The 24,507-nt window shown below is 39.5% G+C and overlaps 1 protein-coding gene and 1 long non-coding RNA gene across 10 annotated transcripts in view; one reads left to right on the top strand and one right to left on the bottom strand.

Moving 5' to 3' along the window:
• The window catches only part of robo2 (roundabout, axon guidance receptor, homolog 2 (Drosophila)), a 260,051-nt gene that overhangs the window by 46,713 nt on the left and 188,831 nt on the right, over nt 1–24,507 (top strand). The window lies entirely within an intron of this gene.
• Nucleotides 9,614–24,507, bottom strand: part of LOC143421963 (uncharacterized) — a 28,565-nt gene continuing 13,671 nt past the window's right edge. Inside the window, exons 2-3 of the long non-coding RNA XR_013101566.1 lie at nt 10,035–10,091; nt 9,614–9,754 (exon numbers count right to left, since the gene is read on the bottom strand). This is a non-coding gene — a long non-coding RNA (uncharacterized LOC143421963). The remainder of the gene's footprint in view (nt 9,755–10,034; nt 10,092–24,507) is intronic.

The following is a 24,507-nucleotide window of genomic DNA, read 5'->3' as shown; positions in this document are numbered from 1 at the left end:
AATTGGTTAATATAAAATAGGAAAAGTGTTCTGCTGCAACTTTTGTTATCCTGTTTAAGTGTCCTGTTTCGCTTCAAGGGTTCAGGCCGATCGAAGTGATGTTTTCGTGTGGGGGATATGTTCTTGGCACACTTTGGGCACTTCAATAAAACCGAGCATCGTTTAAATGCAACATCCTACCTGAGTACTGTTGCTGTCTATAATCATTCCTGTACCACAGTGTGCCCATATTCTGATGGCCGCTTCCAGCAAGATAACAGAGCATGTCACAAAACTCAAATCATCCCAAACTTGTTTTGAAGTGGCCAGTGAGTGCCTCACTTCGCAATACCTACCCCGCTGGGTTTTTACATCAACTCATGCACATCTTTTGTGTACTTAGTAAAGGTCAAACCACCATAATTATCTTGCAGCAATTAGGGGATAATAAATACATAAATACATTATCATGGCATCAAATTTAATACAAAACTGTATTTATTCGTTATTCTTTTATCCCTCTTCTTCCTGTTGCATCTGTGTTTTCTGTGGCATAAGCTACTCTAAACTCTACTTGCTGAGTGAGTAGTACTTTCAACTTTTTGTAGACTCCTGATAGACTGCTGGATCCCCCAGTAATGAGCCATGTCACCACCACATGTGAAGAAGCTGCTGTCTGTTCACTGGAGAGATGTTCTGCTGCACACACTAGCACACAAACACACATGCTTCATTCACCATCACTGAGAGTTCTTCTATGACTCTTAAAAGAATGATGCTTCCTCTCAAACAGGTGCAATGTCTCATGTGGAAAAGCTACGTCTGTGAAACCTGTGTATCAGCTTTAAGACACATTTTGCACACATCTAATTATTAAATGATACTAGCTGCATTCTTTACCTCCTTGATCTCACTGACAACACCATCTGTGTGTCCTTCATAACTCTGCTGTCAGTGAACATGTGACACCACTTGTCCTTGTTGCGAAGCTTGTTGCTCTGACAGTGCTGTGAGATTAATGTATTCACAAACCTTTACTGATGTCTCTCTCTCACTCTCTCTCTCTGTATTGGTCCTACAAAGCTGGAGAGCTTGGTCTGTAGGCGTTATGAATGTTAAGAATATTTTTGTCATCACTGGGTTTTGTCTCTGAGGCTATCTTCAGGTTCCTTTAAGTCTCTGCAGTAATTCTCATGATGTTCTTACTCTGAAACTAACCCAGGCAGCAAACATAATTGAGGTGCCTCCTTTTCTCTCTTATGCTGTCAGGATGACACTGTCCATCCTTCCACTCTCAGCTAAGAAGAAGACAAAGGCAGTTATCTGGTCTTGGCATGGTTGGCTGTGAAAGTAATTAGAATGCACACTTCTTAGGTCCTTACATAGATATGCTAATTCACCCTATTAATCTTGTCCCCCTCCATGTAAACATGGGAGCCAGATGCTACACCAGTTGCTCCTTGCTTTCAAAACTCAGCTAATGCTGCTTTACTGAGATAGAGCAATCTGCTGAAAAATAATCAACAGTGCCTGACCAGAACATCGCTCTGGAAACTCCCCATGACCTCACTGGCTAAGTTCAGAGCCCAAATATCGCTGGAATAATTAGGGTGACTATGTATCTTCCCCATTCCCTCAGCCTTTATCAGTAAACTTCATCCTGTTTATTTAGTGACACTTTAATTGGACGGGTTTTTACTTCAAGCGAAGGGCTCTTTACACATTAGATGTTTATGGAAACGTTCATCTAAAGTGAATATGTTAAATCAGTTTTCAAATGCTGTCTATGAAGTAGCTTCTGTGGTGTTCAAAGTGAGCACAGTCTCCTTTTTAAGCACTCTCGTAGTCTTGTCCTTCCATATGGCATAGACATTTATTATTTAATGGTATTTCTTCTTTGTCTCTCCATTTCTTAAAAATATTTAAGTTTTGCAACAGTGGAGTACACAGTACTGGGAAAAAATTACTTGCAGCAGGTGAACTTAAGGAAGGGATTTCACTTATTTATTTCCTTCAATGGCATGTGCTCACACAGTGAAGGGCACAGTTAAGTTGATTATCTTGTTACAAGTGCTGGAGCCTCACTGTATACATTACTGCATACTGTGGATCCTCTACAAAAGAAAGAAAAAACTCAGAGAGATATAAAACAGAGAATGCGTAAGGTGGTAATGTTGTTACTCTAATAAAAAAAGCCCCTGTGCAGCTAGTTCATCTTATTCATCACTCATAGAGGAAAACAGGAAGAACCCTTGTTTTCTAGCACTGTAGCCCCACTTAATAGTCAGAGCTCTGTTGAACCTTTTTCCTTTAGTTGTAAGTAGAAATAACTTCATTATTTTTTTTTTGAATAAAAATGCAGTTAGAGAAAAGAAAATCATAGCATGGATACATCATTAAGCACAGCAAATGTAATAATTGCTTGTATTTATTAGGTCTGCTTCTCTCCTATTGATCTTCCTGAACTGTCCTCAATACTTACTTCCTCCAAACCATCAACATTACTTTTAGAGCACATTCGCAAACTCTTAAAAGACGTTTTACTACTAATCTCTACTTCAGCTTTACTACTACTTAAAAAATCAAATCAAATCAAATCACTTTTTATTGTCACATCACATGTGCAGGCACACTGGCACAGCACATGCGAGTGAAATTCTTGTGTGCGAGCCCCACAAGCAACAGAGATGTGCAAACACAACAACACAAACGAGCAAAATACAAGAATGGCCAACCTGAAACTAATAAATATATGTACAATATATAATAGTGTATGCATTTCTGGATGTGTATACTAAATATTTTCCTACGTGTGTGTGTGTGTGTGTGTGTGTGTGTGTGTGTGTGTGTGTGTATACACATTTTTACAAATTAAATAGTAAAAAAAAAAAAAATAATAATAATAATAAAATATATAAAATATACAGAGTTGAATATGTGCAAAACAAGTGGCATTTATATACAGTGTGGAGTGCATAATGTTGAAGTTCCAGTAGTGAAGCTGAGGTGTCTATGAAGTGTTCAGCAGTCTGATGGCCTGATGGAAAAAGCTGTCTCTCAGTCTGCTGGTTTGGGACCGGATGCTGCAGAACCTCCTTCCTGATGGAAGTAGTCTGAACAGTTTATGGCTGGGGTGACTGGAGTCCTTGATGATCCTCCCCGCTTTCCTCAGGCACCGCTTCCTGTAGATGTCTTGGAGGGAGGGAAGCTCACCTCCAATTATCCGTTCAGAGCACCGCACTACTCGCTGGAGAGCTTTGCAGTTGTAGGCGGTGCTGTTGCCATACCAGGTGGTGATGCATCCAGTGAGGATGCTCTCAATGGCACAGTGATAGAAGGTCCTGAGGATGCGGGGGCTCATGCCGAATCTTTTCAGTCTCCTGAGAAAGAAGAGGCGCTGCTGCGCCTTCTTCACTGTTTTGTTTGTGTGTACTGACCACGTAAGATCCTCAGCCAGGTGTACGCCAAGGAACCGGAAGCTGCTCACTCTCTCCACAGCAGCGCCGTTGATGGTGATGGGGGTGTGTACTTCTCTGCACCTCCGGAAGTCCACTATCAACTCCTTTGTCTTTGCGACGTTGAGGGTGAGATGGTTGTCTTGACACCAGTGGGTCAGGGCGCTGACCTCCTCCCTGTAAGCCGTCTCATCACCGTTGGTGATAAGACCCACCACTGTAGTGTCGTCCGCAAACTTCACAATGATGTTGGAGCTGTTAGTGGCTGTGCAGTCGTAGGTGTAGAGTGAGTACAGGAGAGGGCTCAGTACACACCCCTGTGGAGCACCAGTGTTCAGTGTGATGGGGGATGAGGTGATGCTGCCCAGTCTGACCACCTGGCGTCTGTCAGACAGGAAGCTAAGGATCCAGCTGCAGAGGGAGCTGCTCAGTCCTAGATCCTGCAGTTTCCTGTCCAGCTTCGAGGGAACGATGGTATTGAATGCTGAGCTGTAATCTACAAACAGCATCCTCACATACGTGTCTCTCTTCTCCAGGTGTGACAGGGCAGTGTGTAGTGTCAGGGCTATGGCATCATCAGTGGACCTGTTGTGGCGGTATGCAAACTGTAGAGAAAAAGAGAGAAAAAGACCTTACTAGATCCATCTGTCTCACTTATTTATATACTGATTGCCAAGTTCTTTCCAGAAGGTCTTAATAGAGTGTTCAAACAGTTCTGTGACCATTTCCAAATGGTTTATTTAAAGAGCTTTAGTTAGTATGTAGAGGTGATGGCACAGACACTGCCCTACTGAAGGTTACTTAATATCTTCTTATGGTGTCTGACAGTGGAGAGTGGCCCTTGCAGACTTAATTGTAGCATTCAAAAGCAGTGATTACATTTTACCACATTAGAACTAACCAGTATTAAATGAAATACAGCGATCTGGTTTGAATTATATCAATATGTATCCACAGCATCCCAAATGGTTATGTAAACGAGGGGTGTTCCTAGCACACAAAGTTCTCTGGCTGATCCTTTTCACATTATAAGTGTTTCCCCATAGATAATGCTTAGATAACAATGCATATATTTTCATTGCTACGCAGACGATACCCAGCTGTGTTTATCAATGAAGCCAGATTAAACAAATCAATTTGTTATGTCTGGATGATTTTTAACTTCTTGCTTCCAAATGCTGATGAAACTGAGGTTTACTATTAAATCCAGAATTTAATTTAAATTCTCATAACATTCTTCTCCCTCATATCCTTTTAAAGTCTTTTTAGTATCATATTACCACCAAAAGTTAAGTTATGTGATCCAGAGTTTTCAGCTGACAGGACTCTGTCCTGTGGAGTCAACGCCTTGCTATCATCTCTACCTTTACATTTAGGCTTAAACCTTTCCTTTTTAACAAATAAAATATACTATAGTTAGAACTGGATCAGAAAACCCAGAATAACCTCTTAATTGTGACTCTGTAGGCTCAGGCTGCTTGGTGGGCTTTTGATGATGCAGTGAACCCTTTTTAGCTACACCTGATGAATTTGCATGCAACTACTGCATTTCATTAACTTCTTTTTCCTACTTTCTTCCATAGTTTGTGTTTTTCCTTGTCTCTCTGTGCTTCTGTCTTTCCATTGTTCCCTCAACCAAAAACGCAGATGACTGCCACCCCGTGACCCAGATTGTCCTGGAGGTTTCTTCCTGTTAAAAGGGAGTCAACAAGTGCTTGCCCACAGGACATAGTTTGATTGTTGTGGTCTTATTGTAGGGTCTTTACCTCGCTATATAAAGTGCCTTGAGATGACCGTTACAGTAAATTGGGCAATATTAATAAAACTGAATTGAACTCAATTCAACATATAACATACATGATGTTTGTATTGGGTAGAACATTTCATGGTTACAGAAAGAAAAAGTTGTCACTACTCTGGAAAAAAACACAGCATTTATGCTGTTAAATTTCTTCTTATTAATTAACGTGTCATTCAGGAGATGAAATACATGCCAATAAATATATCTCCGATGAATATATTAACTTTAATCATTCAGACTCAAGCAAAGCTGTGTCAAGCAGTACTGCAGTGTTGTCGGATTTGTCGAATTAAGTGTGTGGCAAGTAAAATGAAACTGTAATGAAACTGTCATCAATATCATTAGGAAAATTGGCAACTTTGTTATTCCAAGTACATTTCTTTCAATATTTCAGACTGACATGCTAAAACACACACACACACACATCGATACACAATGAATACATGCACAAGGGTGAGAGAAATATGCAAATCTACATTTGCAAATCTTATTCTGAACGATGATGTACCCTACTGCTTTTAGAAATGATATGCCTTTCCGACATATATATCTACTTTACTATAAGGCCTCCTGTTGCTGCTGAAAGTTCCAGATATATCTTTCAAAAGTCTCCTACGTGGCTCTTAAAAGCATTTAAGATCTCTGTGGCTGTAGCATTAAATCATATCCACATTTTGCTCTCTCTCCAGTCTCCATGACAATAACTATTTCTAAATACATCTGTAAGATTGCAGGGATTAATGTTTATAAAAATTAAGACCATGGAGTATAAGATTTATTTGGGTAATTACAAGCTGGTTAGTACATAACAAACATTGCCCTGCTGTTTATCCACTGTGTAAATTTGTTATCATCAATAGTTGTGTAATTTGTTTTACCAGATGCAGGTGGAAAGTATATGGAGTGCAGATTTACTTCAGTGAGCCCATCCCCTCTCCGTGGTGTTGTAACCACTCTGGACCACTGACCATCACTGGTAGCTGGTCATGTCACTTTATCAGCTTTATCAGGTGCTATGTCATGTCACTTGTTTGGTGTGGGGAGTGTGTGTGTGTGTGAGGGGGGGGGGGGGTTCTTTTTTCACTTCATGCTTTGGTAGGCACGGCTTTGTTGACCAGGGTCTGCCTGCATGTGTACTTTGGGCTTGACATGACGACTGTGCTGGATCAGTGGGAGAATCAGTGGAACAGAACTTGACAAGAGAACACGAAGGTTCCCTCTGGAGGACGTTAGACAGAAAAAGAGTCTTTCTCTGTGGGGGAAACATTTCATTCATTGTTTGGCTGATCCACTGTTACCTCTTGTTTTACCCCAGATAAGTCCTGATGGATGATCACAGACGTCTCAGATGTCACTAAGATGTAGTGGATTGCTAAAGGCTAAGGATAAACTGTCAAAGGAGAACTCCACACATTTAACACATGCTTAATTTACCTGTGTGTGTGTGTGTGTGTGTGTGTGTGTGTGTGTGTGTGTGTGTGTGTGTGTGTGTGTGTGTGTATCTTTGGTGCATATTTTAGTGAGTTATTCAAATGTAAGACATTTTTTCAATTGACATTTGTTAGGTGTTTAGGCTTTCAAGTTTGAACTCAAGCATGAATTCCCCAACCTTGTGGAGTTTCAGGTCCTCATTAGAAAAATTATTTAGGTCCTCTATTTATTTATTTTTTGATTCACCAACAACAATCCAGTAGTTTTGGCTAATTTGATGCTGGTCAAAGGTCAACAACTAAAATCTCTACTCAATCAGCTTTTGTGGTTTCAGTTTTTTTTGACAGTGTTTAGCATCTCAGTAACAGAAGCCCAAAGAAAACATTTATTTCATTTGAGAAAAGTTCAGTAGCAGCAAACTAGACATGAACACAGCACACTTTATTTGTTTTGATGAAATATGTGCTCTTGACATTAATCTGAATACTGTTACTTTAGGCTCTGGAGCTGCATGCAGCTCTTCTTGAGTGGCTTCCTGTGTCTTTAAAATATTCTGGATGAACACGAATATGGAAACATTTTCTTTTTACATTTAAAATTTTATTTATCATTCATTTTAGTAATTGTATTCTTCAGTTATTAGAATTTTTAGCCTATACCGACACCAGGTTAAAAAAAAAAGTTTAGTTAACTATACTGTGTGTCATACCCTGTCTCTTTAACCTGCTGCCTTATCTTCTGTACTAAACCTCAGTAACATGGACTGTACAAATACCTTCACTTCATAATTGGCAATCATTTTTGCTTTAATTTCATAGATGCAACAAAAGAAATGCTTTTTGAAAACACACATTAAAGGCACTAAATATCCCTGAATAGCCCACTTTAGAGTAGTCACATGTTAAAAGATTAATTATAAGGCTCAAGTAGTTTTTTTATGTCTCTACGTTTTTTTGGGTGGAGGTTAAAAATTGCTCAATAATGATTCATTTGATCGTAAAGGTTGCCAAACTCTGGTCTAGTAGAACAGGATCATTACTGGTTTCATATTCAAATGATGATTACCTTTTGAAAGTTTACTGACGTGCTCTGACTACAGAAACACGGAGAACACTGACGTGTGTGTAAATATAATCTGTTCTGCAAACCCAGATTTGTCACTTGGCTGCAGGATCCCTTGTACGGCTGGCAGTGTCACTGTGTGAGATGGCTGCTGTTGTGATGGGTAGTTGATTATGGCTCATCTGCCTGCCAGCACCCTCAATCAACATCCACAACTAAATGGATGAGGAAGAAGGATGTTTATTTGGGCCTGGATTTCGTAAATGCTAGTGTGGAGATATAAGCCCTGTGCCTTATTTCCAAGCTTGACTTTCTCTGCTTTCTCTCTCTCCGACTCTTTCTTTCTTTCGCACTTCTCCTCATTCTCCCCCTGTCAGCTTTCTACTCCATTTCCCCCTCCTCAGTCCCTCTGCCACAATCACAGAGAAATGTTTATGAGTCGAGCTTGAAATCGTGACCCAAGCCACCCTGTCCCATGTCTCCGTCACCTGCTGTATTTTTCTCCAATCTCCTGTCTCTATGCCAAAGTCAAATTGGCGAACCCTTAACATCTCCTACAGCCCCACCAGACAACCTCCTCCCTCTCCCCCTAGCCTGGCTCAACCCATTCTGCCAGTCTGCTGTGCTGTTCTGTGCTCTACACGCTCCAGTGCGCTGTCGGCTGGTGACAGGCTATTTGGGATTTACCCACTGCTGCTGTGCCTGTCTCTTCATCTGCAGCCTTTCATGGCAGTAAAAAGCAGTCTCTCCTCCCCCTTATCCTTTTCCTCCCCTCTCTCTCCCCCCCCCCCCCCCCCCCCCCCCCCCCCCCCCCACCCTTCATCTCAGCTCATTCCAGCCATCCTCCCCCTCCCCTCCATCCATCTCTGCTCGTAATCCCATCCTCCTAAAGACTGTAATTGAGCAGCGTGGCATGCTGGGATTAGGACTGTTATTGGGGGTATTATCATTACAGGAGAAATTTGGGTGAAAGTACAGGCAACCGGAATCTAGTGACACCAAGATGTGAGCAGATGGTTGGGGATTGCAGGGTGTAGGGTGAGAAGGAGGGGGATGCATATTCAAAGGCTGGGTTGGCTGAGGGAACTGCCATCACTGGACCCCAGTTCTGACAAGGTTGATCTCCAGGTCACTGCTGATATCCAACAAGCTGACAGGAAATCCATAAAACCATCACGCTTAAACAATAAAACATCAGCTCCTACAGACCAAAATGACATCATATCACTGAACAATGATGGTCATACAGTATTCTCCATATAGCATCTAACATTTGGAATTACATTTCACATGAACCATGGGGGCTATTTGAGTGATGGATAGCTTTAATGGCAATTATGAATCCATGTCATACCACCTGATATGCTATGTGAAGAGAAAAACGTGTGACCTGGCACAACTGGCTCTGTGATGGAAATTTACAGCTTTGTGAGAGGAGAGGCTTGTTGTTAAAAATGTGCTTGCCAATTTATATTGGTCAGGTCTTTGGGCCTTGATCCAACCTTGTTTTTAATGTTTTCAAGAGATAAAAGTGAAAGTTACTTCAAGTGGACCGAGGTGGAGTTCATTTTTCCCTCACTTTCCAAGTTAATTGAGGGATTTGCCATGACCCACATGGATATTGATTCCTAATGGAAACTAGATATCAACTGGCAAGTAGGTGAAGCAGGCCACTGAAGCAGTCAATAAAAGATGAAGCTTCAATTTATCTGGTAGCATCCAAAACAATTAATCAGCTTTAGTTTAACAAACGACGGCAGTTTTACATTTGCGATCAAGTGTGCACGATTTTGATCGTGCAAATTGTCGTGTGGACAGCATGAGGTGGGATGTGTATTTAAACTCTTTAGGATTTAAAAAAGTCATGCAAACTGCTGTGGAATCATCAAGTTTATTTCCCTGTACTTTGTAAGCTGCTTAAGTCCTGTGCCAGCTTAGCATTGCCATATTAACATCACCCAGTGAGACAGCTCTGACAAGCTCCCTTCCTCCACAGTTGCCTTCTGCTCCTACTGCCTGACTGGCACTGTTGGAGGAAAAAATAGTCTTAAAAATGTCTTATGAACTGATACACACACACCTTTTGCTACACATGCAGATCCTGCTTAAATGCGCTTTAAACAGACGTATCTTTTTACTTCATATTGAAGCTTTACGATTTGATACTAAACAACATTTGTCCGAACTGTAACGTTTGCCAGGATTAGTACCTAAATCATCAAAAAAATACATAGCTGAGGTATGTACATGTGATGATTGACATAGCTTAAAGTCATTTTACCAGATGATCAACACCATTTGCTTACCCTTGTGTTACTGGCTTGGTTCCCTGTTTCTTCACTGTTGAGTTTGTACTCCTGTGCCTGTGTAAAAGTAGGCATGTGGAGAGTGAGGATTATGAAGTCACTGTTAAGGAAAGGCATGAACACAACATAGTTTTGTGCATTAGGCGATTAGTTAATGACATGTCATTAAGTAGTTTGCCTTACATCTTCTTATATGATGAAACCAGCTGCCCTGCGACTTTGATAAGTCTGACTTTTTAAGTCTGGTTAGCTGTTGGATACTCGTTATTACTGTATGACTCTGGTTTGATTACAATTTTGGGAATGATGAATCCTAAGAGAACAATTGCGCTGCCTACCAGATGTAGCTGGGCAGTAGCAGCTTTTTATATAAAGACTTATGTAAAGGAACAAATTTCTTCCTAGGTTTTGGCCCTTGGCACTAAAATTTAGTTCCATATGTGACTGTCCTCGGGCTCTGCTCTATAGTAGTGAGTAAGCATGCATCTACTGTTACTAGTTGTTCACTCTACTTTAGATAAAACTTTCTTTCACTTAGTTTAAGGATAACAAATATCAGGTGTTTAGGGAAGAAGAGCTCAGTTGAATATTTAAAGTTACTGATTGGATTGCTGCCATTTCTTTCAGATGTAGTGTGTCTTTCTCTTTACCAGCTTTTGTTTGCTTTCACATTAAGATGCCTTTACATCTGAAGTTGAGTAAGTCCTCTATCTTTTGACATATTGCGAACATGGCACATGCTTCAGACGGTGACAGGTCCAGCTTTTTGTCAGTGACAAAATTTAACAGCACGCATAAGCCTCTTACTACTGCGGCAGCAAACAGGATGGACCTTTATTGGTTGGTACAAAACAAAGGTATCATTATTATTGTGTGAAGAAATATGCCCGTGAAAATTATGTTCGCCTGTCAGACTGATTTCTGAGGCAGCGCAAAGCAATAAATTTGGAAACTGAAAATGTAATTCTATTCATGACATTCTATATTCCCTGAGTAATGTAACATTTATATTATGTAGCAGTCTGGTTTTTCTCTGGAGTCTCTCTCATATCAAAGCCTTCAGTTTTCTTAATAAAGACCTTATAATGGAATAAAGAGTACTCACACATTTTGATGTTGCCTTCTACAAAAGCATTTGCCACTTTTAAGCTATTGCTGTTGGCCACGTTTTAGCATAAAACCAAATATTTACTAGAGAGCGAATGATGTTCGGCACATTGGAGGCCAGGGTTGGTATGCGATTTATAATATGGTATGTATGATTCATCTGGGTAATGAGAACAGAGCTCTTTTCTAAGTCGTTCCACCCACCGTATGCCCTGATTGATTAGGCCCTGGCAAAACAAACTCAGTGGATTCATGTTCCCTTAATGCTCTGGACCCCAAGCTGGAATATTAACCTAGATGCATTACAATAAAATATTCACCTTCTTGGGCCTTATAAATCACAAAGTGGGCAGAGATTACAGTGAATGTGCCGCTGATGTGATCAGGGTCAGTCCATTTTCTCCTTTCTTACTGCGTCTCATCCTTCTCTGTTCGCCTTCCTCACTGCCGAATCAGTAAGAGCATGTCATAGACAGACCACAGGGTGGGGTAGGAGGACACATAAACAGCCATATGTCTTCAATCTGCAACACAGCAGCCCTGGGGGGAAATGGGAACACAGCCCAATCCATCACACAGTTTGTGTAGAAATGGATATAAAGATGCCATTTGTTATTCTTTTTTCTTAAAGCTGTGTTTTATATTTTCTGTCTGCCTTAAATAAGAATTAATAAAATGGGATTGTGCGTTGGAACTTTGGTTAAGAGTCTTCTGGAATAAACAGTAAGATGTCATCAGTCATCAGTACTTATTAGACTTTGATAGGCTTATGCATTCCTTTTATTTAGCAGTATATCCCATCATGTGGGTGCTACATCGCACCCTGTGGCTGTATTGTAGGTGAATAATGAGGGTGTAAATCTAAACGCTGGGTTGGAAAGCAATCGTGGGCACACCTTTAATATTCATCTGAAATTTCAGTTTGGCGGAAACTTTCATAAAATTGACAAGAGAGACATATTAACACAGCCTTTCCCAGTAAGAGAGGGAAAAAAAGAGGGCTGAACAATGCCCAAATACACACACATGCACAGAGAATGAGACAGGAAGACAAACAGTTTCCCCAATGAGCGTGCAACATTAATGCAATTTAGAGATGAGTAACAGCGAGAAACAGACAGCATATTATCAACTAATGGCTTTGGTTTTGCAATCCATCTCGCAGTGAATGTGCATGCTGATATAAATAACATTACTAACCGCGCTTGGAAAAAGAAACGTCTCCACTGCAAAGAAATGATCGTGAAACATCAAATAAAAGAACAGGGCTTTTTTTTTTTTTTTTAATGAAATGAAATGAAGAGTCAAGGTTGTGCCATAATGTTTCTATTAGACCAAGAAAAATGTCAAAGGTGGACAGCTTGTGGTTAAACTCACACTGGTTTTAAAAAGCAGCTGCCTTGTGTGTGATGTGGCTTGAGACATCTAACATCAAAACAGCATAATAAGGTTTGTCTGTGAGTGTATATATCTTGACACCAGTCAAATCTATCAGTCAACAGTATAGATCCCGTGAGTTTTCCAGAGTGATGGGTTTTATTGCTGTCTCGCTGTTGTTGCAGTGATGATCTAATAGTTTGTTGTTATTATTAAGTGTAAAAAAAGCTGCAGTTAAAGCTTTGTCATTGTCCTTAAATCCCTCCTTTGTTGGATATTATTAGATTCTTTTTTATAATTATACATCTTCACATTAGGTTCAGTTTTTTTATATTGACAGATTCAAATATTCATTTTGGAACTTTCCTTAGGGGCACACTGTAAAAAGAAAATTGTTTCTCTTTAGGTAGATTTTCTTCTTGGCAGTAGTGTAAAATTGTGCAGCATGTATTTTAGTTTTCTCTCACTCAGGGATCCAGCAATCAGCAGTATTCATTGTAGTGCACTAGACTGCTAGACTTGAAAAGCAAAAGGTAAAAATGCAGAGTTGCATATTAACAAGAAGGAATGAGATGTATGTTTTGCAGGCTGACTTCAAGCCTGCAGCAGTAAGCATCCCTGAAAATGAGTATCTGAGTGTCTCTGGGTTATTATTGTGCCCGTCCTCCCAGGATTGGAGATGGTGGTAGGAGCTGCTCAGAGGTATGAAGAAACTAACAGGATTAACAACTCTATCCCCCATGCACGCACTTTGGTTCATGTAAGTGCATATATGTGGTCATTTATGCAGAAATGTTGTTTTATTAATGGAAACATTTTTCTGGGCCTTTTAGCTGAAAAAGAAACAAAAAATCATGTGGTTTTTCTTTCCCCATCTTCACCAGATTCCTCTCAGCTTTGTTCTGTTTTGCTTTACTTTTGGAAAACAAATTGATTTACACACTCTTGATAACACAGTTGGTTGGGGTAGTAAATAACTGGAGTACAATCTTGCCATTATCTCAGGAAGCTCCAACAGCTTTTGTATGTGTTCATATTTCTAGACATGGAAGTCATTATTATTTTGTCCATGTTCGTCTTGGAAACATTATTTTTGTAAATGGTTTTCCAGCACATGTATAGCAGGCCTATTCTTGGTTTTCATTACATGGATGTAATCAACTATAGACACATGTAATGGACCCCAGCGAAAAACCTAGTAGACACTGATGAGCTGGGGCATCACAGAGAAAACATACCAGTGAGGTGCACAGTCCTCGTGGTAAACTCCATTCCAAACAACATATTTAGATTGTTACTGAGACGTGTCTCAAAACTGTCTGTTGTTTTTATTATTTTCTGTTACTATCAAGTAAGAAGGGTTATGGGACAGCTGTGCAAAGAAACATCTTGCACTGCTAACAAGAGATGGGCAGTAACGCGTTACTTGTAATCGGATTACAGTAACGCGTTACTTGTTACTCTGATCAAGTAACGAGTAAAGTAAGGGATTACTATTGCAAAAATTGTAATTATATTACCGTTACTTTCCCGTAGGAACACTGCGTTACTAAAACCTTGAGTTTTTTGCGAGAATGTCTCATGACAATGACGTAAGCGAGTGCGACGTTCGTGACAACAGCTGTCTGCAGATCAACAATGGATAGTATAAGGAGTGCAGGAGAGAGTATGAGCGTGCAGCGTTTAAAGCGTGGAAGTACTGACCTTACTTTAAGTTTGATTCCATAAAAAGTGACAAAAACATTAGTGTCCGTTGTGCGTGGGAAGAAAACTTCCAAGCAAGCACCGAGTGCACTACCACGTAATGGGAAATTCACAGAGAAACTCGCGGATTCTTCAACTGACCGCTGCGGCACACCTGCACCAGGGTAAACCACCGCCTACCCCACTCCTGCTTTGCAGGTGAAAATAGAGCAACAGGACCGCTGAGTCTTTTACTTTATTTATTTTCTGCTGTGTTTTACTTGCATCTATTTGAAAGAGTGAATGTAAACACAAAAAATATATTTTATTTTATGTGCTGGAATGTGCAGAAAATAGGTTTAAATGTTAAACAAATTTCTTCCAGTCAGAGAATGTTGCATATAATTACATTTTTGCTTGATGCATAAAGTTAAAAGGTTAAAACTAATAAAACAAGTTTTAAAAAGAGACTTTTCCATTTGATTACATTTTCTATGATGGATTATGCAGAAAAAGTGGAATTGGGCTGAAAGATCTATCACTTTATCACCTATTCAGGTTGTAAATCGTGTTTTTAAAAAGTAAGTAAGTAATTAATTACTTTTGAAAATAAGTAATCGGGAAAGTAACAGGATTACTTTTTTGTGGAAGTAATCAGTAATTAGTTACTGATTACTTTTTTCAAGTAACTTGACCAACACTGCTGCTAACCATAAACCCTGCTGCCTGACCACATTACTGCTTCACAAACCACAGTGACATTCTGTATCATTTCTTTTTAATTCTTTTGTAATGTTTTAACCCATTTTGATCGTACTATAAATGAGTGAAATGCCTCAGTTGCAGTCTAGACTCTGCATGTTGGTTAAACAACCCCGAGGGCTTAACCAGGTTGGCATCGCTCTAAATGGGGGAAAGACTGGTGAGTTGGCTGCTGTCATGTCTGCTAATAAAGACATCACATCCAGTGGGCACGCATGCTCACGTCCTTGGTTGGCATGACAAATAATACCATTAACCCTGCCTCCCAAAGCAGCCATTTTGATTGATGGCAAGCAAAAGTGAGTGGTGCATGTGTGTATTTGTGTGTAGAATAAACCAGTGCTGGTATTTATTGTTGACCATTCTGTTTTTGTTTTTTTTATGAAGCTGGTCAGCATTTCAATTAAAAGCTGAAATGCTGGATGGGCTGATTACCTAGCTGAAACCCCGATCAGATCTTTGTATGATATTCCACAGATTTACCGAGCAGCTTTACTGCAGGCACATGGGGTGCCAGTGATTTATCACCAGGTGGCAGTATTTATGTACAGAATAACTGGGAGCTGCATTGGTTCTGAATTCCTGCACTGTAGACCCCTTTTGCTTGGCAAGGGTATGGTGTATTATTTTGCACATTGCTCACAAGAAATTAAAAATCTAATTTCTGAGGATGAAATACTCCAATGTCTCATAATTAAAAAATGGAGGACATTTAATGTGAATAAAAATTTAATGGCTCATCCATAATTTAGAGAAACAGATGGGCATTCTGGCACATGGGATTGGCTGCATGTGAAATGCTGTCACTTTTCAGGGGGTGCCGTGTGCTTTGTATGATTTGTATGATTATCGAGTGATTGGGTCATTTTGTTTTGTTTACTCTGAACACATCCCCTCTTGCAGGGCCTTTTGAATGTGAAAGTTGAATGTTAGAGTTTCTGAAGGTCACATAAGAACTGTTGAAGTCGATGCCCAATCACAGCTGGTCAGATGTATACAGATATGAGAGCAACAGTGCTCTTTTTTGTCTTTTTGTCTTGATTTCCCTGACCGTTCTCAGGTTCATATTAGCTTAAATTTTCTTATTATCTTATTAAGTCATCGAAAAACACTCTCACTTATAGAAATAAGGATTGCAAATACACAGTTTATCTCATGTATTACTTGTCGCCAGTTCTAAGCCGGTAGTTGCGCATACATTTTATTGTTGTATTTACAAGTAGAATTAGGGAATCATGCTCACTTCCAGATCCTTTTGTGTGCACCAGCAAAACTGTCATGAAAAGGACTGCCAATTAACATCTCCTGAATTTCACTCCCATCATCTCCAACCACCCCCCCTCCCATCCTCCTCGACTGCCCTTCACTCTGTGGATGACCCAGGATCACTGAACAGAACTGAATGTCTGACTGTTTTAATAAAGGAAATTGCAGTCAGAACACTCTGGACCCAAATCAGATTTGAGTGATGATGATTTGAGTTACGGCGGAGCATGCTGAGGACTCTTTGTGTTCCGTGCTGCATGTATGTGTGCGTGGACACTCGCTCCCACACACATGGAAACGTATGTGTGATTTCAGGGGCTGATTGCATTAGGTGCTACAAGTTAGTCCCTGTGGAGGAGCCACATGCTCGTTGTACCCCAGCTGTAGCTGAGATCTAATATTCCTCCACCAGCACCATTATGCCCTTGATGGGCCGAACCCAATCTTCTGCTCTTTGTGTCTGCCTGGCAGGGTGGAGGACAGAGTGAAAAATTGTGTGAGGAGACACACTGTATGCAATATTAAATTGCAATGTAGACTTACAAGACTGACTTTAAGGCAACTCTACCTGAAGAGCCTTTGGTTCTTTATACTGACATTTAGCTTTGTGGGAAAGAAGAGAAGTCAAACACCAGTCTGAAGAGTGACACTTTAAATGATTCATCTTCAGTATTGCGTTTTGTCTACTGAGGTAGACAGAAAACCTTTCAGTCTGTCCTTTGTTAATTTTCTCAGTTCAGAGGACAAGGGAGCATCCATTTCTGTTTGTAGCTGATATTTAGTTGATGTTTTTTTTCCCTCTCTCTTTTGGCCGCAGTTGATGCAAACACATGCTGTAGTGTGAAGCGGTCAGACAGTGGGCACTCTTGTTACCTCTCTTAAAATGGCCACTGTGAAAGCCTCTATTAGACAGCATTCAACTTGTGCTCAATATGCCAAAACAGCAGCCCTGACAAACAGAGAAGCCTCACTCTCCACTCCAGTATGTGCACATCAGTTTCAGTCGGCCAATTCACTCTTCATTTTAATATGCCCCACCATGCCAGATGGTCTAAGTGCAAGCTATATTCCCCATTTAGGGTTAATTCTACAGCTGTTGTGTTTGTTTAGCATATAATGAAAATCCTGTCTGTTTTAACAGACACAGGCTTCTCTCATTGCTCTGTATGCTTCTGTTATAGAGAAGAAATTGACCTTTTCGGGCTGTAATCTCACTCCATTGTCTCTGCTGATTACCATTATTGTCATCAATTCATAAGCAGTTAGGATGGTGCCATGTTAGATTGACAGTAGCAAGCGGAGAAGCAATTAACACAAACAGCTGGTTAGAGAAAGAGACAGGGACTGTCATTCACGGGGGACAAAAACAAACACCATCATGGCAAACGCTTTGTCATACTGGAGCAGCTTATACAAGTTCCAAGATTACGTTGCACATTATGGCATGTATATTAAAGTGTATACAACTTGTGCGATGAAATTTGGTCTTTGTGTATTCATACTTGAAAAGAAATTCCGCACCAGTATTTCAAAATCTGTATTGTAACGGGCAGAATGACTGGATATTTTCAGTACTGAGACAGCATCTTGGCTGCAGCTTAAATTTAGCCATATTGTGTTTTATTTATATAAGAAGAAAACACCCTGAGTGTTCTGAGCAGGTTTGGTGTATGGGAAGCAAATGTGATGTAGTTATTGTTTATCATAGAGTTAACACAGAGGTATACACGCACAGCTGTACATGTGTGTTTCTTCAACAGCAAAGTCACACTATCCCAGTGTGGGATGGCTGATTGTATGCACAGCTTGTTTTTATGGCTGTGCCATTTTAGATCCAACACTTAACTTTCCCTTTTTAATTTTCGCTGGTCATTTATGTGAGAATTTTTAAATAGGTCTTTATTCACTGACGTGACACAGGCTATTATACTCTATATGAAATATTTAATGGAAATGCTACAGAATAAAACACTGATTCATTTCAATCATGAGTGGTGGGGTGGTGGGCAGTTGAATAATTCCCCCTAATAGTAACTTTGTTGCCATGGTAACACTTCATTCTGGCAGTACGTCAAAGGCTATTGAAGAGAAATTAAGCAACCCATTTGCCACATGTTGCCTCTTTTGCCATATGTGCTCATTTCTGACACCAGATTTATGTGCTCATGTGAGCAGCAGTTAAGATACTATCGTTTTTTTTATTTTGAGGTGCAGATTCATTTCATCAGTGACCTGCTTGTTTACCAACATCTGCTTAATTAACCTCCTGCCTTGGCTGCAGACTAGTGAGTGCTATCTCCCAGTCCAGGACAGCTGCCAACTGGCCGGCAGGTGACTGCATAAACCAATGGACCCAGGACAAGATTGATCACTCCAATAACACCTCCGGATTCAAATGTGGGAGATGATTGCTGTAGTGATTGGATGCCTCTGATAAACAGCAGGCTTTTTTGGGAGCTCTCCTGCTGGGTCGTTTAGAGTCTTCTGGGTCCAACATGGCAGCTCTGTGTCCAGATGTTTGATAAGTGAATGCCCTTCATTAGGAAGTTTTTGAACTTTACTTGTTTGCTTTTGCGGCATTTCTATTGTATGTAGGCTTTTTTGTGTTTTGTTCTTTTTTTTGCATCAGATATTTGCAGATATCAATATCTTGCTGTACACTGTCTTAATGCATTTCATGGATGACACTCCTAGGTAACGTTATGGTATTAGATATAATGAGAAATCGCCTATTGCTTCTAATCATAGTATATTAAAAAGAGCAGAATAATTATTGAGAAATGATCACTCTCAGTATTCACTTCATGTGCAGAAATTCTATAAAAATGATTTAAGTCCCCCTCAGATGTTTTGATCGTTGCTTTAGGACATAGATGTACTCGTACTGATTATAAGAGAAAAGGCAACGAGAACAAAAAGTGGGAAGTAACCTTTGAAGATGATCTTCTTTGTCACCTCTCTTTGCTACCGGCGATGTCTCTATTGAGGCAAAAACTAATTTCATTAAGATGTGGGGGATGGTTTGTGTTTGCCTCACAGTTGAGCCCACATTATATCATTAAAGACTTCATCAGTGTTTCAGATTGAGGAAAAGAACGATCAATACATAGTTCTGAAACAGTGTACCTTGCTGCCCGAAATCAAATCCTACGTACATGATTCAGCCACGAAATCACAGCGAGTGGGGACCTCACCAATTCAAGGTGTTGGTGTGGGCAGTAAAAGTAGTGAGAGGCTTTGCTTTCTTTAATCTACTTTTTGCCTCTCGTGCTTCTATCATTGTGCTTCCAGCACTCTGCTGAGCAGCACGAGGTAGATTGGAAGGGGAAAGCACTCAGAACATGACTTTATCTCTTTTCACCAGCTGCTCTCTGCTCCCATCTATAGAGGGAGCAGGGGAGGAGGGTGAAATGCAGTCTTGTGCTGCTGCTTGCAGGCTAACTCTAAAAAACGACAATGATCGCAAACCAGTCATGGCTTACCTATTCTGTGTGTCGCACTTCCTGTTTTTTTATGTTACTCTGGGACGCTGATCTTACTGTACGCACAAAACGGCTCCAAGTGGGAATAACAATTATAGAAGTTATGTTAGTTAAGTTAGTTAGGTTAATTTGCAGGGTTGGGACATTTATGTAATGAAAACGTTGAGCTGCTACAACAAATTAAAGGGTGATCAATGGTGGAGTTCATATGTAGACACCAACAAATAAAGCCTTCTAATGCACAATTTCATGTCAGTTAAACTTTAAATATTTTAATTACTCTGCTTAAATTTAAATTAAAACTCATATCTTTAAAATAAAAATGTATATTTAATGTTACTGTGGCCTTGTGGTAATTCGTGCATGTGTGTGTAAATGACTATAAGCCTGCAGACTGGCACGGGGGAGGGAATGGTGCCCTCTGCTACTCCTAGTCAACACGTTAATTAAAGAATTATTAGCAGTGTTCCACATGTAGCCAGACATGGGTGATTAAAATGAAGAGAAAAAAAACTATGTTCAGCCTTTTTTGTTCTAATCTATGAAGCCAAGTCTCTGATATATAATTAAAGCCGTGGTATCATTTAGATTAGAATTATGCTGACATTAAAACATCTCATTTAAATAATGCCACTGTCAGAGCCAAGTTTAGTTTAATCAAAATGTACTTTGCTCAGGCTGACCTGTAATATTGCCACACACGGGATAAAGATGGTAAACTCATGACATCAACAGATCAACCTAGCTACGCATGCTTTAGATAAGAGAACTGTGCTGACTGGAATAAAATAAGCAATGGCTACGTTCTTTTCATGTTATTTGATAATGCAACCCTGAATTGGATAAGCGGTTAAGAAAATGGAAAGATGGATGGACGGAAATTAAAAGCAAAGCTAACCTTTACTTTCATGCATTTTAGGACAGACGGCACCCTTCAGCAAGCCTGATTTTTACCCACAGGCCATAAATCGAGGATTACTATACTGTAAGTGAGGCAGATTGTGTTTCGCTAAAGATTCTTTTTCACTTAAAATATGATCAGTGTTAAAAGCGAATACAAGCATAAAGTGTTGAGCATTTTAAAGTTGGGTATTTGTTTGAATGTTTTAGCTTAAAGGCTGATGATCGATATATTTTTGGATCCTTTTTTTCATTCACGGTTAAGAGGAAGAGACTCAGCAGAAATGGGATTGAGTGTTATTAGTGCTTTAACATCACAGGATTTGCTACTTAAAGTAAATGTGGGATTAGTGCAGAGAATTGTCAGTAGCTTGCAGAGATTTTCAGGAATACAAATATTTAAAACAACAACATGTTGTCTGTGTTTATTTCACATGTGTGTGACTGCAGATTTATAAGCTTGAAGATTGTTTGGACGTGGGTATTTTTCTTGTGCATGATCAAGCATCCTCGGTTTTGAAGTTATGACGGGGCAGCCTTTCTGTCGTGGTTGCATGGTCATGGCAGAGCACCAGTCACTTCTCCTCTCTCACACCAGCTACTGTCACACTCTGACTGATTTGCTTTATACCCTTGACTGCTCATAGATCTCTTCGGGCTTTTCACCTCTCTTATGTATTACCAAATTGACATCTCTGAATATGAAGAGGATAAAAGTACATGGCTCATTGTTTTAAGAAGAAGCCATCAATGTTCCGAGCAGTTTAATAAGTCCAGAACTTCATAGCGATCAAACGACAACCTATTTACATATCCAGCAGACAGGAAGTGCTGGATATGTCTCTCAGGAGGTAAAGCAGGTCGTCTAGTAGGGGTCAGTCGTTTGATCCTCATCCCTTCAGTGCACATGTTGGAGTGTCTTTGGCCAAAAACCAATTTGGGCTGAACCCCAGATCCTCATGAATGAATCCATTGTGCCTGTTAAAATTGTATGAAAAGAAAAACATGGATTATAGCTTAAAAGAGCGTATAGTGCTCATGTTAAGGCAGAAAAGTGGTATATAAATATCAGTACAGTTATGATGGGCTTTGGGTTTTCACCGATTTGGAAGTAGACTTTAAGAGAGGATGTTTCTTGCTTGGAAAAAGTTGATGATTGTGGAAAAAATGTCAAAATAAAGTCTTAATGAACGTTACTTTTTAATGTATTGAATATGATATCATATTTAATACATAAAAAAGTATCAAGTAAAACTTTCACTACAGACTAGAGTTAGGTAATATGGCCAAAGATGTTCATATTAATGAATAGGGTATAATTCCTCTCTTAATGGATTCCCTTCATCTCTTGCAACAGATATCTGTTTTTCAGAGTTAGAAATCTCCCCCCAAAAAAATCTGTTGTGTGACTATTCTGCACAACAGTTTCCTTATTTTTTGAGCTAATGTGTGACTTTCCCCTACGGCTCTTAGCTCTCACTTTTCATCATGTTTTCTTTTCTTTCCTGTTTTTGACCTTACAAATAACAGTTATCCAGTAGCAAAAGGTGATTGTACATCAATATGTCAGATTCATATTTTTTTTAAAAAGAGTAGCTAATAAGCTCATGTTTTCTAGGCTTCATTCATTTTGTTTATTTATTTTTTCCATGTGCTTGTACATTTTGTCATCCGGCAATGCTGTGAAGATTCTTTTGAATCTCAGTGACAATATAAGTTGCGTAATAATAATAGTAGATAGTGCACAGAGAAGCAGGATGAGATCGCTTTACCATTCAGTTTTCAATGAATCACATAAACTCCAGTCCATTTTCCATAAAGACAGGAACAAAAAGCTAATATAGATATATTTCTTAATATTGTCTGAGACGCTTTGGGGATTTGGTGAGAATAAGAAGGTTTTATTGGTATAACACAACTTGAGCTGGAGTGCTATAGGTTATTTAAACAAACCCCCTTCAACCAAACACAGCTCCGTTTCTGTTTACCAGCATTAATGCTGTGTTATTTAGTGCCACGGGCCCGTAGGGAACAGGGTTCGTCTACAGGGTGAATATGCATCTGGGACTGACACCTGAGACACACCAGCTTCTTCTTCAGCCCATCCTTATTCTTCATTAGAAATGCAGTGGATGACACATATTGACTACATTGTTTCAGAAACAGCCACTAGAATCAAGACATTAATGTTTATGTAGCTTAGTAGAAGTGTGTGTGGTAATTAAGATATGTTGCATATTGTAGTTAAAAACTAAGGTACAGTAAGACTGATGATGTTATCGTTAGGAAGGGGAAGCTGGAAGAGTGTTTTATCTTACAGTATTTAGATTTAAGAGTATTTCCTTGATGCTAGTGTAATCCAGTGTATTGTGAAGCATAGAATTGCAGATGCCATGCTTTTGAGCTTCCTCAGGCTTCTTTGTGTGCAATATAATGAAGGCATTGAGCGTTTTATGAAATCCATTTCCCTCTAGATCAATCTGGCCTAATGTCATCTGTCTCATTCACATCTAACTGCCAAGGACTGTATTAATAATTGCATCGGCTGTATTGATTTCTATTGACTGTCAGAGCAGCCTGTGTGAAACACTGTAGACTTCAAGCTCCCTGACCCTAAATCAAGTGACATCTCATTAGAAAAGACAGTGGCTTTTAAACAGATCTTTTTCCAGCTATAAAAATGGAAATGGGGCCGGGCCACTAACATAAAAGAGGATTGTTTCTTCATTCTTTGCTTATATGTCATCTCCTGAATGAGTCAATATATCCTCTGAGGCTGACAAAAGCCACCTTGTTCTGTTTTTGTTATTATTATCAAAAAATAAACATTCCCACTGGCAACTTTATTAGGAACATTTGCCTTCTATTTTATAATCACTTTCAGGGTTAGATTTAGGAAACAGCTTTGTTTGCCCCAAATTTTGACAATAAACATGCATTTTTCATATATTTTTGGATACATTTTTACTTGGAATCAAGTATTTTTTTAAGATGTATTTAACTGTTTTATGTAGACTTGCTGCAGAAATTAGAAACTCTAAGAAACATAAATAGCTGAGTGAAATACACACTATAATGTCTGACATTATTTGAAGTCATCATTTGAGATTGATGTTGTTTGAAGTGCAGTTGGGGGTTAATTGGATAACAATTAGAATCACTCTTGCAGTTAATAGTAACATTACAGTCATGCTAATGCACATAGCACACTCATTGCTGAGGTTCAACTAATAGAAATTTAGCAAAATTTTGTTTGCAGTGCAAGCCTTCCGAACATTAAGAAATTGTATATGTATTTCTTTAGGTAAACACAGAAAAATAAACATAGAGTATAAACACAGGAAATAATTACCTGAATTTTTTTTTTTTTTAATTGTTAACTCTCATGGCACAGTGGTGCAGCAGAACGGTCCATGGATTTGAATCTCCTGGTTGGCTGGAGCCCAGGACTTTGCCTGGATATCGAGCCTCCTCCCAGAGTCCAAAGACATGCATGTAATGTCTAAGTTGGCCATAAGTGTGAATGTGAGCATGAATATTGTCTCTCTGCTACCTGTCCAGGTTGTACTCTACTCAAACAGGCTCTAGCCCTCCCTTGATAAGTGGAAGAGGATGGATGGATAGATGGAAAAAGTATAGTAAACAGAAAGAAAAAGGGTTTTTGGGCGGGACCACACTTGAGTTTCAAAAGCAGGCATTGCTTTGATTATACTGGTGGATAGTATTCATAGTATTTAGCAGGAATGATGTTCTAAACATGTAAATCTTTGCTGTCTCAGCTGTTTCTGTCTCTCCATGTAATCCTACACCGACTCTACAGTCCTGAGACTGGCGTTCTTTCAGATGTATCTGTTTTTTAACTCCTTATTCTTCTGAGAAGACTTCTTCTGGCAAGT

The sequence above is a fragment of the Maylandia zebra genome, linkage group LG14, assembly GCF_041146795.1.
Source record: "Maylandia zebra isolate NMK-2024a linkage group LG14, Mzebra_GT3a, whole genome shotgun sequence".
NCBI lineage: Eukaryota > Metazoa > Chordata > Actinopteri > Cichliformes > Cichlidae > Maylandia > Maylandia zebra.
This window is presented reverse-complemented; position numbering and strand designations above follow the sequence as displayed.